An 18319-nucleotide genomic window follows, 5' to 3' on the forward strand; every position below is an offset into this window, starting at 1 on the left:
CGCGAACACTTTTCTTGGATATGGGGTTGATACGCTGCCTGAAAGATGGAAGAAAGTAGGGGGTCAGGAATGGATAATATTTTGAATAGTAAATGTATTGCGAGTTCTTCTATTCCTTTAGTAAAATCTCGAATCTCACAAATAAAAGGCGACTTTGCTAACATTAAAGACGAGCTTGCATCATATCTCTAAAATTTGGTTTTCTGCAAGTTGCTTATGAGTGAAGATGTTAGTCAACCAGAAAAAAATTTGATTGAGGAAAGCAATTGTTGTGTATTCAAAAAACATTTCTGGTCTAAATCGGTGGAATTGCAAATCGCAAATCGATTATTCTAAAAAACGGATGATGTGTTCAAAAAAGTACGAGCAGTGGTGGACTTAAAATTGATTTTCAATGAATACGGTAAACAAAAACAGTGTAAAAGTCTTAGATAAATTGCCTAAGCAGACGAACCTGTATTTTAAATTCATTCGCGACGTATTGGATTGCTAAAGGGGCAGCAAATGTTATCCATCTTCTTGCTTAAAAGTCTAGCGTACGGCTACACCGTTCTTGGTTAATTTTCTTTTTATTTTATGATCTTTTGGTCTTCGTGAAGCAAAGATTACCATGTGGAACTATGAATGTTAAGCGACTTGAAGGCATAAAGAAGTTTCTCTAAAGGAGCTACAGCTGATATCGTACCCCTAGGGGCATATTATGTTAATTCTGGTTATATATCGTCAGCATCAAAATTGCCATTGATGACCGTCTACATTTTAATAAAAGTTTTTTAAATGAGACATTTTTAAACTGCAATCTTATGACACTTTCTAATAACTACACTCATTGTACAGCACACATGTATGCCTTAATTTTTATAAATACTGTAATTATTTCTGTTCGTTCGTCGATATTGTTGTTGTTGTTGTTGTTGTTGTTTCGGTTATTGTTATCACAAATTAAGTCTAAAATCCAATTATGAAGCTTATGAAAATTCAAGAAGAACATATTAAGTTCCCTTGTGCCGATTTACAACACAAGTGGCAATAACAGCAATAAGCAAACAATAGCAATACCAACAACAAAAACAACAACAACAACAATAATAATAATAAGAATAAGAATAATAACAACAACAAACACAACAATAGCAACAAAGCAACGTAAACTCTTTACAAAAAGAATTGTAAGCTGAACGTACAATTAACAGTAATTCCCTCAACTTATATGACGCCAAGTTGCTGAAACTTACAATCAGACGCAGACACGTCCATGTACGTATGCGTGCATGTACACAACGTAGGTGCATATTCATGGATATTTATTTATATGTACATTCATACATACATACACATACACACGCACATATATAATATAAATACACGTCTACTGATAATCATGTGAATACATTTGTTTAGAATTGAAAGCTAAACCTTCTTGAAAATGTTATTCTTCCCAACATCAATACACTCGTACATAACAACATCGAAAAAGAATGCTGGCTTTTACACTTTATAACCTTAGATTGCAAAAATAGAATAAAATCTAAGAATATTACGATAGGGTGCGGATTATGGTGGAAGAATTTAAAGGGAAAATCGAGAGGAGTAGTAGTAGCAGTAGTAGTAGTAGTATTATTAGTAGCAGTAGTAGTCTGACTATAATGACAAAGCTATTGTTTTAGCAACAGTTTTAATATAATTCTCACGTAATAATTGCGTTCATTTTCACGTGCATGCTAAACTCTCTGCATTCAAGTACACAAACATGCATAAATATGTGCATAGGTACACATACTTATCCAATCGAACGTACTCTCATGTTGTTAATATACACAAGCAGCTTACAACGTACACGATTAGCTACATGTATAGGAATACACGTCTGGAAATATGTTCACATATATATATATATATATATATGTCTATATATATATATATATACAAATAGGTTTACATATGCCTACGGTAAGGATACGTTTGCATGCAATGATGTTTAATAGGGTTTTCGTTAATGTAGTTATAAAACACATTCGTAGCAATTTTTTGAAAAATGAGATAAATCAGTCTCTACGAGACTGCCACTACTGACTTTTAGTTTCGAATTCAAACAAATACTAAGGAAGAAGGCTATTACTGAGTTCATCAATATCAATAGTTTTCTCTGCTCGTTGAGAGATTGCGAATATAGTCGATGAAATATCCTTTATTTGGTGCTATGCCAATTTGTAAAGCGCTTTACTTTAATAACCAATCCTATTGAAATGTTTTCGTACCTACACGCAAAGAGTTTTGAATATCATTGCTCTATGCTCTTTACTAGGCTACGTACGTACTATTCGTAAGCACACTTTTTCTACTTTTTTTTTTTTTTTATTTTTGTTAGATGACAAGCATTTTTAGTGATTGTATTACATGGAGTAGCCTATGATAAAAGGTTTCAAAATTACTGCCTTATATGCAGTCAAGTTAAACGATATTCAGCGAAATTTTAAATCCTTAGTTGTATTAGTCTTGCGACTCGCGTTCTACACACAGTGTTTTATGTTTCTTTGGGAGAAAAGAATCCATCTTTGTTCAGGTCTATCGTTGAGTTGTGTGAAAAACCCCGCAACTTCTACAATTTCTAACACATCGCTTAATAAGTGCATACCACGGCATCACTATTTACGAATCTCTTATGCTTTTTGGATCGTAGCTAGCTTCAAACGAAATCCGTCAAAATTTCACGACGTTCCGATTCTTCCAGTATCTATCACAATGGAAAAATCTGCGAAAAGCTAAAAGAATCCAATTGAATGTCCACGGGTGATATAGACCTAATTATTAAAAAAAAAAAAATAGGAAAAAAAAATTGTTTTTCATTATTATTTAAAATTTAAAATTCACTTTGAATTGAGCGCAACAGAACAGTGTTCAAAAGTAGCAATCGTGCTGCCAAAAAAACGAGGCCAAGGCTTGCTTGTTCGATGCCTTTGTGATATGGCAACTTTAACGCTTTAGACTTGTGTAATTTCACTTTTTCTTTGCAAAGGGATAGGGATAATATTACGGTTTTGTTTTGCGTACGCTGTTTGTTTCTGTATTACGATGAGGATTAACTTAACCAAAGTGCACTTAACGTTTGATCGCCAATCCAAATGGAAAGTTGTTTTACTATTTTCCAACGAGCCATCGAAAAATATTATTCTGATGGTAGAAATCAATGACTTCAAATGATTAAAGTCAGATCTTTGTGAGCTGTTGACGGCATTCTTAGGTGTCATGTGTTCTTTATTGCATAGCTATGTAATCACATGAACGCTATGTGTTATATAGAAAAAAAAAAAACGCTTGGTTTACAAGAGAAATATGAAAAAATATAATTTTTTTATCCACCTAAGTGGCCAAGTAGGCAAAGGGCTTCGACTAACAAGTCAGCAGTCGTGGATTCAAATCTCAAGTGCGATAAGAGTGTTCAGTGAAGCCGATAGATAGCTTTAGACGCTAATGCTTTAACACTTTAGTTTTAGATTTTATTTGTTTGGCTTAACTCTTGACATTTTCTTTCCATCTTTCTCAAAGAATTCAAATTACTACTCGAAAGTACGCATTTTTTCTTTTTTTGAGTAAAAAAGTAATTGGTCGGTCGTAAGAGATCTCGATCACGAGCACTAGTAGTGAAGTCGCACTTTTCTCATTTTTATTTCTTCTTTTTTGTTAAAAATTGAATTTTTAACGGATGTATGGGCTTTGATACTACCGCTTATTTGCGCTTCTATTGCATAAAAATTAATTTTTTGTGCAATGTCATTAAAATAAATAAATAAATATATATTGCGCGTTATCGCTGAAAGCAATTACGTTTACAGCTACTCAAGTGGAAAATGACTTATCCACCTGTTTTTCCTATTTTTTAACTCAATTTTTTTTTTTTTTTTTTTTTTTTTTTATTATGATCATTCACTTATGGGATGTCCACCATATGTGTGGCATGGCGATGATCAAAAAGAACGCACGATAGGAAAAGACAAAGCGATGGGGAATGGCCGCAGCCTAGTGAATGTGTTTCCACATGCGATAAGTCTTGTGCAAATTGCCTAGACATGCTATAGCTATGATCTATGATGAAAAATCCGCACTGAGTTTTGAACCCACGAAGACCAACGTGTTACTGTTGACTCCTATCATTGACTGAGATAATATTTATACAACCAGTTCGTAGGAAGAGCTGATGCATATAAATCGTAATGCAATTTTCATTGCTTGCATTTGTATGCCTCATTAACAAAGAAAAACGAAGTTTCTTGAAGGGCATAACATGTTTCGTTGTTCATTTCACGGAACGATTATAAAGAAGCCGAGTTGGTGCTAGATAATCACATAAGTCACACTGATCGAAAACGAATTCTACTAACGTATTTAAACTGTTTGCAAACGTGTCGCACTGCTTCATTAGAAATCGAATACTAGCAAAAACAAACGTCACAAGAAAACCTCAATAAGAGAAAAGCGTTAAAAACATATCTGTAAACTACTAGTGCAGAAATAGAGCGAAAGAGAGAGCAAACATTGGAAAAATTTACAATCGAATCGAATTTTTATTCATTGTCTAATCTTAACTTTCTATCTGAATTTCCTTTCTTTGAAAAACGTTGTGATCCGAAGTCGCTCGCCCAATAGATCTGACACTCATTATAAAAATAAATATAATAACAAAGAAGTTTACAATACTACTTTTCTTTACATATATATGGGCACGATGTGATGCATTGCCCGTATACTTACTGTCCATTGAATTTAATTTTTGTTTTTGTTTCTGTTTTTTTTTTTTTTTTTTTTGGATTTACATAAGCATTCTCATTACCGAGCAGAAACGAAACGAAAGCTGCATCATCATCAGTATCATGAACATCATCTTATCTCGACATATAAATAATTTTATGCATTGCAATTAATATCAGTTCAACCACATTCTCCCTCTATTTATATTATGTATATACATATACGTACGTATATATGTATATATATAGTATATAGTATATATAGTAATAATAATAATAATAATAATAATAACAATAATAATAATGATGATGAATGATAATGATGATGATGATAATGACGATAACAATGTTAACAATAATTATGTTAATTTAAAATGTACAATATTTAATGAATAGTATTTTCTTTACGAGCTTCGTTGAGGTGAGATATTGAAATTTTAATGATTCAATATCCTTTGTTCGTAACTCATTCATTGTTGCGGTTACGCTGTTTTTGGTTTTGCTGTTGTTGTTTGCGTTGTTATATTTATTGTATTTTTATTATTGCAATACATCCACACTTGAAAATTGTTAATGAATTATTTAAAAGTTTTCTTATTATGCGGAAAATTACAAATGAAATCGAATGAAATGGAAACGAAGACAAAAAATGAATCGAACGAAGACTAAAACAAAGGGGAGAGAGGGAGGAAAGTAGAGCCAAAAGCAAAAGAGAGTGATAGAGAAAAAAAGAGAGAGAGAGAGAGAGAGAGAAACAGATAGATGGAGATAGAGATAGAGATGGATAAAGGAAAAGGAAGTTACACAGTAGCAGCAGCAGTGTAAGACACTCAGTTACAAATGTCACTTTTCTCGCTTGAACGTTTTCTCATTTTCCACATGGTAACACAATCTGCATTTCATCTGTGTCTGTTTCTCTTTCAATGTCGCTGACATTTCAAAACTCGCATCAGCGGCAGCTGCCGTTCCGAGTTTTCATTTCCTCTTCTTTCTTGTAAACTTTTTCGTTTCATTTTCTTTTCTCTCGCTTAAACGGAAATTATAACGAAATTTTCGTATTTTGTTTCGCCCGTTTTCTTAAATTTCTCATTCTTTTACAAAGAGGAAACAAAAAAAAAAATTTATAATAAATCCTATGTTACTTCTACCCAAAATGCAACGTTGTCATGATTTTTTTCTATTTTAATAATAATTTGTTCGTTATCCAGCATCTATCTGATAGTGTTGTATAAATATAATTTTCCAATTTGGGAAAAGTTTTCCTATTAAATCCTTTACTGTCATTCGCATCATAAAATCAGAGCAACTCAGGGCGAACTAAGCGACGTTCAACAGCAGCATTACCAACAGCGGCAGCAACAGCAACAGCAACAGCAGCATCATCGTCATCTTCAGCGGCATAGCTATACTCAAGTCAATGTTTAACTAGCAGATGTCGTTGCTGTTTCCCTACGACTGACTAACACACTTCAATGCTACAGCTATGCGCTTCAAAAGTCATAGAGATGATAAAGTCTGTTTTATGTTTAAGTTTATAACTTAACAGCAACAACTGTAATAATAATTATCAGAAAGGATAAGAAGAAGACGACAAAAATTTTTAAATCTTTTTAATGCGGCAAAGTTTCAACATAAATTCTTGGCGGCGGCAAGAGACATTTCTTCTTACACATTAATACCGGCAAGCTTCTCATTCCCTCTCTTGCCTTCGCCGTCTTACCATCACCTCTCTCTTCCCCTTCTCCAGCTTTTTTAACTATCCCATGTGGGCAGAGGTATTTCTTATATAAAAGCAAAGCAGCGCCATAATCCATCGTTCTCTCTTAGTCATTCATTCTTGCTGATAATTTTTACCAACAACTTTTCTTCTTTAATATATTTTCTTTGCATTCATTGCATTTAAAGCTAATCTTAATTATCGTTTTAGGCAACATAAACAACCATTTTTCATAAGTTTCTTTTTTATTTTTTATATATCATTGTTTTAATAAAAGCTCTCATACCTACATAGTAATACATAGACATTTTGTACATGTGTTAATGGGAATATTAACAAATTAACTAAATTTTATTATGGCGACAATTGCTATAAGAAAAGTAATGAAAGGGACTGATGAGTGATGGTGATGGTAACGGCACTGGAGTTCTATATATATGCTTATGGTTGAGTTGAAGAGACCGAACCAGTCGGTCATTCTCTCTGTTAAAAGTTTCTTTAAAACAACTTTTAAGAAATTGTTGCACATATTTGGCCCAGATTTATGATGTTTCTCTTTTATTTTCTTAAATCAACAATAGCACGGAAGCAAATTCATTTTATGAAGATTAATTTAAAACTTTTGCGGTTGCTTGGCTAAAGCTTAAAGACTTAAGGTATTTCTTTTAATTTTTTTTTTTTGTTTGTTTTTTTCCTTTTCTATTAAAATTCATTTGATTGAAATGAAAAGTGAAAATCCGATTGAAATTTTATACTAAATACCAATGCAAGTCTATCTCATATTGAATTTGGATATGAGCTTTTGTTTGTCTTATAAGTTGTGCTGATCATACTAACGCGCACCCACTATGAAGTGACAATCAGATGCGGAAACGTTTAGATTACATTTCATAGCGACACTGGATAGATAGATGCCTTGTTTACATATTTTTACAAATTTTAGTTCCTCTATACAGATGTATATTACAACAAAATTTGAGCAAGTCCTTCGATACCATTGTATTCATTATTGAACAAAGCGAAATTTTGATTCAATAATATCTACACTTAGGACAAAACATGCCCATGGCGCTTTTGAGCATCGGCTTAGCGTGTGCCTTGCTGCGTTTAGGCCTACTGTTCTGCGCATTTGAAAGGGGTTTGTCCACCATTTGAATGTTTTAACAAAACTAATCCGCTGCCTGGATATTCTGAAGTTGCAGGTACACCGCATAGCACCGCTTCGGTTTAATTTATTATTAGTTACAGATATTGTGACTGGCCTACTGTCTTTTTCTCTCTTTCTCTGCCTACGACCGCATCTATATATATATAGTAGCTCGTCGAAATGGCTGCTTGACCAAAAAAACGAAAAATTGTATTTTTTTACTCCAATTTTCAAGGTCGCAACATGAGGACAGCGTTACAGATATCTCCAGAGGGATGCATATCCTTAAGGTACGCTAGATACGAAATGGCTATCGTCCTTAAAAAAGTGCTTGGCCTGTAGATGCTGTTGATCAGGGTTCGAAAGAGCATTTGAGCCACTTGCAAATGCACCACACATTGAAGCACCTTTAGAAATATTCATAACAGTTTATGATGATGGAACAATACTTGGGTGAGGGCTGTGTTTGCCAAAGCTGTCGGAAAATTTAAACTAAAATTGTATCAAATATTCCACTGTCACAGTTACAATTAATAAAATGTATCATAAATTTGATATATTTATTAGCGGGTAGGGATGGCTAATATTTTTTTCTTTCCGAAAAGTTAGAATTTTCGCGTTTCTATTATACGTTTGCTTGAGTTAATTGAGGTTTGTTGCTCTCTTTTATATTTCCATATTTATATTGGATTCGAAGGAAAGCTTAGCATTTTAAAAACAAATTCTTAGAGGTCACACTATGGGGGTTCTTTGTTCTGGTGTAATACACACCACACAGACACAGTCTCGTCCGGCAGTGAATATTGCGAGCTATATATCGAATGTCAATTCGATTTATTTTGCTTGTTTGCTGGTGGTTGTTAAGTTGTCGATAATGGTTTTAAAAAAAATTGGTGACGTAAACGCGCAATGGTGCAAAAATTTTTTATAGGGAGAATGACAAGAGCGTGTGTAACTCGTTCGCCGCGGAGAGCATGGGAAGTTCATAACAATTTGCCGCGAAAAGACCAGGACTTTTGAGTAACAGCTTTCAAGCAACTAAGCGCTTGTATAAAATTATAAAATATGTTCGATAATGAACAATGAGATACTTGATCATAACCAATAGATTTTGGAATGGTATGGTTTCTTAGGCAATCTGCTAATTGTCAATGATACTTACTATGCGTTACTAGGATTCAACTTTGACTAACCAAAACGCGTAATTTCGCAATTTAATTACAATATTCGTTCCAATACTTTTGATTTTCTATATATATTTAGCAAAAGGTACTTACTTGAAATGTTGTGTTTGAAATTCCGTCTGCATCTGTTATTGGGCTAGTATTGGATGACGTGGAAGCGTAGCCGTGTTGGGCGGCTACCTAAGTCGCACACGTACTAAGCTTCGCATCGAAGCGCAGCGGCTATCATCTCGTTGCTTGTGGTTGGAGCGCACGCAAACTATTCCGTCAATGCAAATATTGTCGTTTCATATGTTCTCAAGATGAAAACAGGCTTCACTTAATTTGAACAATTAAATCATTGTGCACTACTCTATTACTTTCATTCTGACTAAGCATCCTCAAGATATTTCTACAGTGAACTTTTCAAATAACGGCGACTACAATTTTCAAGGGAATTTTATCTCTTTAATCAAATAAGAAATAATCTTAGCCGATTGAAGCGGGACGTTCTCGTAGTTGAAACATTAATACCCAAGATTACCCTAATAAAGCATCTACGAAATCTATAGAGACTTGAAACTTAGTAGTTTCTGTATTCCACGTTAAATGAATACAGAAACTATACTATACTGCACTTAAAGCCCCTTTCTGTGTAATTGTATGCACTTGCTCGTTAATCCCACGCACACATTGCTGGTAGGAGGTATTACTCGCGAAATGAATTATTCAGAATATTGTGGACTTGCGTCATAAAGCAAGTGAATAAAACCTAAGCTTAAATATTTCTTACTCATCATTTCCTTTTGTATGCATAATTAAGAGATTGTTTTTGCTAAATTTTTTTTTCTTTTCCGTGATATATTCCACCCGGGCAAACTATACAGTGAAACTTCCATCAATCGAAGTTTATTTTTTCGACTAACGATTTAGTTGTGATTGTGATATGCAACAAGAAGTATAAACAGAACAGAAACTGTTGATAAATTTCATTGTATTCGTATAAATTTTGATAAATCTGAAAAAAAAAAGAAGAAGAAAGAAAAAACTGGATACTTTCCAAAATCATTATTACGTTCATTAGCATCCTGTCATTAGAATTATTCAAAGCCAAAATGAAAAAATATATATGTTAATATATATATGTGTATGTATGTGTAAATCTATGTATTCATACACCCTTCACGTTTATCTTGAAGGCTAATCATTTCTTCTTATATATGCTACACATCAGCGGAGAATGGCAACAAACCAATTTTATCGTTTAATTTGTATTGCTTTGCAAGCAAAAAGCCACATTTCCAGAGAAGGATAATTTAGGCACACATCTTAAACATTCGGATACCACGAAGCCAATGAAAATAATTGTTGGCTAAGAGAGGCGCAATTTTTTAGCGAATGTATGGAAAAATGCAATCCTTGGCAATGATTCCCTTCTAAGCTATTTTGCGAATATTTGCAGGCAGAGCACAAACCCTTTTCTTTTTTTTTTTTCTTATACTGTAATACACTTGTGGTAAAAGACGATATATTAGGCAGATGTGGATGTATGCGATATCCAGAAGGACTTAAAATGTATTCTTATTTTATTACATCATCGATGGAAAAGATTCTGAGTTCATCTAAGTTTGTCTGTCCGCCCGGCCGTGTTGTTCAACCCAAAAGGTGGAATTTTTAAGGTATTTTTGGCTTAAGAACTAACGCTTTTGAGAATGGTTCGGATCAGACCACTTTTCCGACTACTTCCCCATATAAAAGCTTATATTGAAAAGTCGTTGTATGAATAACTATACTAAAGGAAGTGATGTAGGGTATTTAATGGTGGGCCGTCTTAAAACTGTTACCGTCACCTTGATTTTTGAGCGACTTTGGCGTGATTCACCTTTTGCACGATCTACGCTGGATCGATAGGTTGACTCCTGGTGGTATGCGTTGACCTTAGTCTTGTTTCCCGTAACAGTACGTTTCATGGCCGATTGATAGACAGACATCATTTCCTCACTGATTTTAACTGGAGGCTCCATTTCAAAAAAAAGCGAATTGCTGTTGTTCCTCTAAAATGTCTGAAATGTTGTTGACTGATCCGCTTGAAATATCAGCAACGTTTGCAAGGTCTCTATTTGTTATTCGGCGGGCTTTGATGTTTGCTAAGCGTGACTTCCATCGGTAGAGGTTGATGACTATTCGAGGTGCTTCTTGTCTTCAAACCGCTCGCGGCCTTCTTGGAGCTGTTCATACCGCGAGTAAAAATTTTTTCTCCGACAAAGTCTGTTCATTGAAGGCTCTCTGCACCATTCCAAATGTATTTGCACAAGAAAATCCATTTCGCAAACAAAATTTAAAGCAACTTGGTTGCTCAACAAAATTACAACAACTGCTGTAAGAGTTGGAAAAAAACTAATTTTCGTGCCGTGCAAAAGTAAGCGCAGCTGAAACAATAATGATCTAACTTGAATATTGGTTTCACTTTTCGAACCCAGTATGTTTTATAATCAGGCAAATACCTTTGTCAGTTAAATTTAAATCAAACTCTCATTATCTTGATGATAAATTATTATTATTTCTTAACCATTTATGTTAATGTCAGCCTTTTTTACATATATATTTTTTGTTTTTACGGTCGGGTAGCGTGATCGTGTGCGATAATAACAACAGAAAAGCGAACGCATAGAACGAACAGACGTTACAGTGCCTGCAGCCTTTCGCTCATTTTCATGTATTCTAAAAACTTTCCAAATTGCAATAGAAAGGTAGATAACAAAAACGTGGTCTCGTTTCTCTGCAAAACTTTTCATTGAATTTAATATTTTAAGTCTCTTCCAATTATTGTTACTTTCTAGCAAAATAATAAGCAGATAAGACTTGAGAAAAAGAAAAAAATTTAAACTTTGGTACTCAGATCAATTTTAGCTTTTTGGCAAATTCCACCATAAGCACTTTATGTAAATACTTTAATCCTTTAAGCATTTATTATAATATCTCTTATGAACATAACACACACTATTGCAAATATATCTGCATACATAATTTATTGTTAAAAGAACAATTGTTCTTTTCTATGCTTTTCTTGGCTAATATTTTATTTACATGAAATTTCAAGCAATAAATTTCTTAAATGCTTAAAACATTTCCAAAATGATTTTCTTTCCCTATTATTCTCTTTTCCTTTTTTTTTTTATCGACAACAATCTAAAGCATATAAGACATTAAACATGAGTGAAAGTGTGTTCAAACACATAAGTATGTGTTTATAAAAATATACATTTGTGGGTGAGTAATTTTTGCCAGGAAAGATGTCTGTAAACACACACATATACTCTTTCGATAAATTTACTAACATTTCATTTTACTTCTCTCTCCGCTCCTTACATCGCAAAGTATATTTTCTGCCATCAGCTAGCTCGAGGATAGTGTGTATTAAGTTTGACATCAAATTTGATACGTAGTTCAAAAATCTGCCAATCCGTTTGAAGTTTTCAAATCAATTGAGCCATGCCTGTCTCCTTAGTAGTACTCATCGTCAGTCCTTTTATAATTATGTCTGCAAGACTTGAATGATTACAGGAACTGCGGCTTGCGCGATGTTCGTACTTTTACTTCTGTGGATAAATTCAATACTCGCAACGACTTGCATAAGACCCAACTTTTTTTTATCATACTCATCGCTTCAGAATCATTTCTTGAATCTCTTCTTCTTTGTCCTTAACTGCACATTAACGCCGTATTGTTGAAACCATGAAATTAGATTTGTTGCCACTAATGCAATTATTTTGCCATACATTGCCGTGGACTCTTCCGCTACGTGTATGCATACCGTACCAGAAAATTTTATTTATAACGGAACCAATCATTCAGGAGATGACCCCTATATGTATAACAAGGTGCCGACCAGAAAGAAGCGGGAAAAGAGAGGGGATAGTATGTGTCTACTCAATCAGTAATTGATGCGTTGTTAATGACTATAGTAACGAGCAAGAACAACAATTTAGTAGTCGTGGCTCTTAACGGTCTGGGCTAAGTGGCGACCACAGCTGCAAAATTTGGCTCTGTGGAGATTACATTGGATTGTGTCTTTTTGGTGATCCACTCGTCAGCCTCGGCTTCTTAATATTTCTCGAGAAAAATATGTGAAAAACAGTACGTCTTGATATCTTAAAGAAATATGGAAATTTTTGTTAAAATTCTATTACTGCAAAGGTTAAAATACATTTTTATCGTAGCACTGCCTGAGTGAAAAAATTCAAATAATAATTTGTAGCATTTTTTGATAAGAAGATCCGTTGTAGCCTTGTGACACACAAATTTTCTATTATAAATTTTAATGGCACGGACTTAGTTGTTTGGCCCATCCTAGACTTTGTGGGCTCCTCTGAGAGCTAGATCTATATAAGGCGTACTTTTAGTTATTCTATCCTACACCACTTGTGGCACAAATTTGTGTTGATATGTACAGTTCAGAGAACAACTTGGGATACGCCTACCTTTTTTTACATCGCGTTTGTCCGTCCGTCGGTGTGTCTTGTTTTCTGCTCTTCAACCTACAGATTGCAATTTTTAAAAGATTTTTATGAAATTTGGTGCATCGCCATGTTTGGGCCGAAAGACGAACGCTATTGAAAATGCTTCGGATCGGAGAGTTTTTCGACTCCTTTCCATACAACGTTTTATATTGAAAAGCCGTTATATGAATAACTTTAGAATGATGTAGGGTACTGAACAGCAGACCCTGGCCCGCCATAATATTTTTACTTGCCATTGAGATAGAAACACGAAGATAAGTTCTTTGACAAAACAGAGTCGGTATACGAAATTTGATCAAAGATGAATTAGTTTCGACTTCCTCTTACATAGAATTTTTGAAAAACTAATCTTCTCTACTTAACATTTAGTTCTTGTCTCTAATTACTCATTTATTATGAAGTAATTGGAGAAATACCGACCCTAAAATAATAATGTGTTTGAACTCGAATTAATTGAAAGAAATTTAAATTTTATCTCGATTTTAGAAAATTTAAAAGTTTCGATGCAATTGATATCTTGTAAGTTGTAAGCATCCTGTACAAGTAAAACCAACAAAAAAATGTTACTTTTGCATCTAACTTCTAAAAACAAACGTTTGAAATCTTATCAGATATATACAGTATATGCATTCGCCTCTGATAAGCATTTATTAGATGAATATTGCTTTCATTTTTAAGAGCTTCTTCACCTTACATATTACGATTGTTTTTATTCAAAAGTTTCTGACAAAAATATTTTCTCTTGCTCAACACTGAAGCTCTTAATATAATATATTTTGCAATCATTTTTCAACTAAGGATGATTAATATGTAAATATAAATATTTCCACATAAATGCACTTTTTATAAACATTTTCTTCAATATAATAAAATATGCATATATATATATATATGTAGATATGTATATGTATATAATATGTATATGAATAAAAAAATCAAACTTCTTTAGAAATATTATAAAAAATGAGTTGCTTTTATTTTTTTAAAGCATTTATAATGCAAAAAATACATTATGATCCAATTTTTTATTATAAAGCAAAGAAGAAAAAGCTGCAATGAATAACAAAAAATCTTAGAATATTTACTCAGATGTTTCGATACATTCTTCAAACTACACAAAAACACATTCCAGACATATTTTTTTTTTTATTGAAAAACCCCAATTCCTCCTCTATCGTTCTATCACTCTCTCGCTCTATCATTATGCATTGATTGTCAACCATATATCAATAACAATTGCTTGATGCTACTTATATTATAACTACTGTTAGTACAATAAGAGAGTGAATTGTCGTTGCTATTGCATATGCAACAATAAGAAACAATGAGCACCTATTATAATAACGCTTCACTAATTATGTGACCGGGTGTGCTTAATTAATTTTCTCAAGCTTAAATCATAAGCTTGTTAAATGAGAATGCAAGGTTCAAGCACATTGTTCGTGTATATTGTGATCATTATTGCTCACCCTAAACATTATGTTACTTACTTTCGGTATTTATTGCATGCGATAACATTTAAAAGTCTTCTCTGCTAGAAAATTCAAAAATACTTTTTCTGAGGTCTACTGTGGTGTTTCCGGGAAAGTGTGTGCTATTAGTCCCGCTATCGTCATTTCCACGCAATAGCATTGTAAATCGGCTATGGACGAGTTATCAGTGAAAGAAAGACTTTGATTAAAAGCTCATAACAAAGCGAAAGAAGCTGTCAAAGCTGGCCACAAAATAGAGAGAGAGATTGAGATTTATATGCTGACGATCTGATATCAATATTCTGCTATTCTGATGTTTACCATTATACACTTAGGTAACAAATATATTTTTTGGCTATATGAAGGAGTATTTTTCGAGACGACCATTATGTGGGAGGGGTTCCGAAATAAAGATCGATCTCCTTCCTATTTAACAGATTTACTCGTTGTGTAAAATTAAATGTTTAACTTTGAGGTTACGTTCTCTGAGAGCGCTTTTACTTACAGGGGGGAATTCATAAAATGATCCCATCCCTTCAGCTATCAGACGTCATCTTTATGCTGCATGTCCAAATATTGTTCCGAGTGGATTGCCCTTGTGATATATAAAACATAGAAAATTCTTTTCATATAAAAATTTTTTTAAAACGAGACGTTATGTGGAGAGTGGACTTTATTCAATAGGCTGACCTTACGAAGCAGAATATGTGATACTTCTCCCTTTTGATCAATTCTAGACCAATGGAGGAAAGAAGAAGCGGACAACTTTGAGAAATTGTAAAATGGATTGAAGGCCTCAATCCGAACTGAGAGCAATTAATGTTTGTGTATTGGAAATATTTACCAATATTGAGTGCATCTACTATTGAATAGTTAGCTACCTGTAAAGGCGAAGCTACCTCCCTACACAAATTGTGAGCAAAAAATAAATCGTTAGATGTCAATTTTTGATACTCGGAAGCATCTTATCAAAAGCTCTTTTTTTCTTTCTTGCTAATAAAACTTAATAAGTAGTGGGTATGATAAGATTCAATCTAAGCCATATATATATATATATATATACCTTCTGACTTGCTTTTAATCATTTTATTGTATCTAATGAAGATTTATACAAAAGGACGAAAAGAAAAGTGAGTAAACTTTAAAGAGGAATTCTGATAATCAAGTAATTGAATGAAATCCGTAAAATATCATGTAAGCCAATCAATCGTTTTCCCCCCCACTAATTTCTATATCCAGTTTGGGTTTTATAAAGAAACAAATTTTTTTTTTATTCTTTCCTTTTCACTAAGTAGCCGATGATCTGATCTGCTCTGTGTTCTCTCAGCAACGATTATTTGATTACATATTAATTTAATATATTTTGTGGGGTCAAAATGAAAGAATATAAATAAGGAAAATGAAATGAAACATGAAGACTGCTCATAACGTTAAAAAGATGAAAAGGCATAAAGTATATTAAAATTTTTTGCATAAACATTGTATTCATAAAAAGATTTTCTTTTCAATTCAATTTTCATGGTGGGAAATATGTTCGATTTCAAGAGAAATTAAATTATACAACATACAAATTTAATTCAATTAATTAGAAAACGCTTGGTTTCTTCATACAGTAACACTAAGACCAATAGATGATCGTAGAAGTTTCAGAAAAACGCCGATTCTGCTTTATTCTTCGTGGGAGGAAGGCGTTAAGCTTATTTATTATAAAATTTGACCAATGGTGTTGTCAAAATATATCTACTTTTAACGCAGGTAAAAGTGAATCGGGTGTGCTGGATCTACTTGTTTTCTATCTTTCCTGCAAGAGACACACACCCCTAGAGTAAGCAAAGGACTCTTTCGGAAAAGAATTTTATCTTTCTTTCGTCGACTACTTTTTTCATAAGTCATACTATTGCACGACCCTATAAGCATCTACTGCAAGAGCTGCGCTCTTGTCTCACTTGGCGGGAGATGATAAGTAGTGCATCACCGAACGAACCTTGAAGAAGAGAATATTCAGACGCTGATTTTGAAAGATAGCGCGACCCTCTGTCCGACTATGCGCGAATGAACAATAGGCAAGGAAGCCTTTAATTCACTGGATGTATAAGTCTTCATTGGTTCAGTCAATAATATCTTCCTTCTTATCAGCGGTGTATCCCCTATAAACGACCGGATTCTATCAGAGTCTAATTTTTATTTTCATTGCCATCCATTTCAAGCTACCACAATGCCTCACTAATAACATCCCCGTTATCAAGTGACTGAGAATTTGTTCCGGTACCTTTTCGGTAGCATTCTTGAAGGTAGCTTGGTCGCTTGGCTTATAGCTAGGCAGCTGGGCGGATGCACTATAACAAGGCGCCTGATCAATAGAAAAATAATTATTATTTTAGATGAGGCTTGAATCTCAGCAGAGAGGCCCGATTTTATGTATAACTCGGTTTGCAGTTTTTAGATGCGGGGCATTGCATTTTCGTGACGTCGAAGTGAGGAGAATCCGTAGTTACGTAAATTCACCTAAAACATCTACATATCCGTCCGTCCATTTCATGCTGATTTCTCATTATTGTAATCAAATGTCTATTATAAAGGTCGCTTTCACATTCACTGCAAGAAAAACACATTTTATAATTTTTATACCCATACTGAGGAAGGAGGTATATTAATTGTGTCATAATGTTTGCAACACAACACGTAAAAGGAAGCTTCAGAGTCAGCATGAAATTATGATTTGATTAAGGCATGCCTGTCTGTCTATGTGCCTGTGGCGTGTGTGTTGTTAACATTCTTCTGGGTTTTTGTACTTAGGTTGGTATTGAAAGTGCACCAAATTGGTCAAAGCATAAGGTCAACCTAAATCGTAAATTGGACAATACTTCTTTTGGGCTTTTACCCATTATTCAGAAATTGTGTGACCATACCCACACAAAGTTACAAATGATTCAATTTTTTTTTTTTTTGTTCAGTTCTATGAGGTTTTATGCTGATTAATCGTAAGTTAAACAAGAGAGAATGTTTAAAACGTTTTGCGTACATTCCTAAAAATGCGTTAGTTCTAAAATAAATATGGTGAACGCCATGACTTGGTGGATTAGTTTTTTCTGAATAATACGAGCAATACGGGTATCACTTATCACGTAGGTAGTAGGTTTATTTTCCTTAATGAAGTATATTTTTTAATGACAATAAATAAGAGTCTGGGTCGCAAAGATTTTAATGATGGCTGGTACGCGAGATTCGGCCTCAGTCGAATATAATTTTCTTACTTGTTTATATTTTACAGAAGAAGTTACATGACATGGATTTTGTCGAATTAACCTACATATGTCTCTCTCGCTCTACCTTAATAGAAATCTGTTCTTGCTTCTTTCATTTAAATGAAGAGGTCAATAGATTCGTTGAAACCTAGCAAACGAACATCTAGTTAAAGTAAATATAATTTTTGTTTTTCTCATTTTAGAAAGGTTGTAGACGTTAAAGCGCGCACTCAAATTTTATGCATAAGCCTTGAAGTGTGTAAAGTTTTTATGAAAATAAATAAAAATTTATTTCTTACTCTTTAGTTTA

The 18319-nt window shown here is 33.6% G+C and overlaps 1 protein-coding gene across 4 annotated transcripts in view; it reads left to right on the top strand.

Moving 5' to 3' along the window:
* The window catches only part of LOC119633197 (contactin-5), a 244755-nt gene that overhangs the window by 124962 nt on the left and 101474 nt on the right, over positions 1-18319 (top strand). The gene's annotated exons all lie outside the window — the stretch shown is intronic.

Source organism: Glossina fuscipes, unplaced genomic scaffold (genome assembly GCF_014805625.2).
Source record: "Glossina fuscipes isolate IAEA_lab_2018 unplaced genomic scaffold, Yale_Gfus_2 2, whole genome shotgun sequence".
Taxonomy (NCBI): domain Eukaryota; kingdom Metazoa; phylum Arthropoda; class Insecta; order Diptera; family Glossinidae; genus Glossina; species Glossina fuscipes.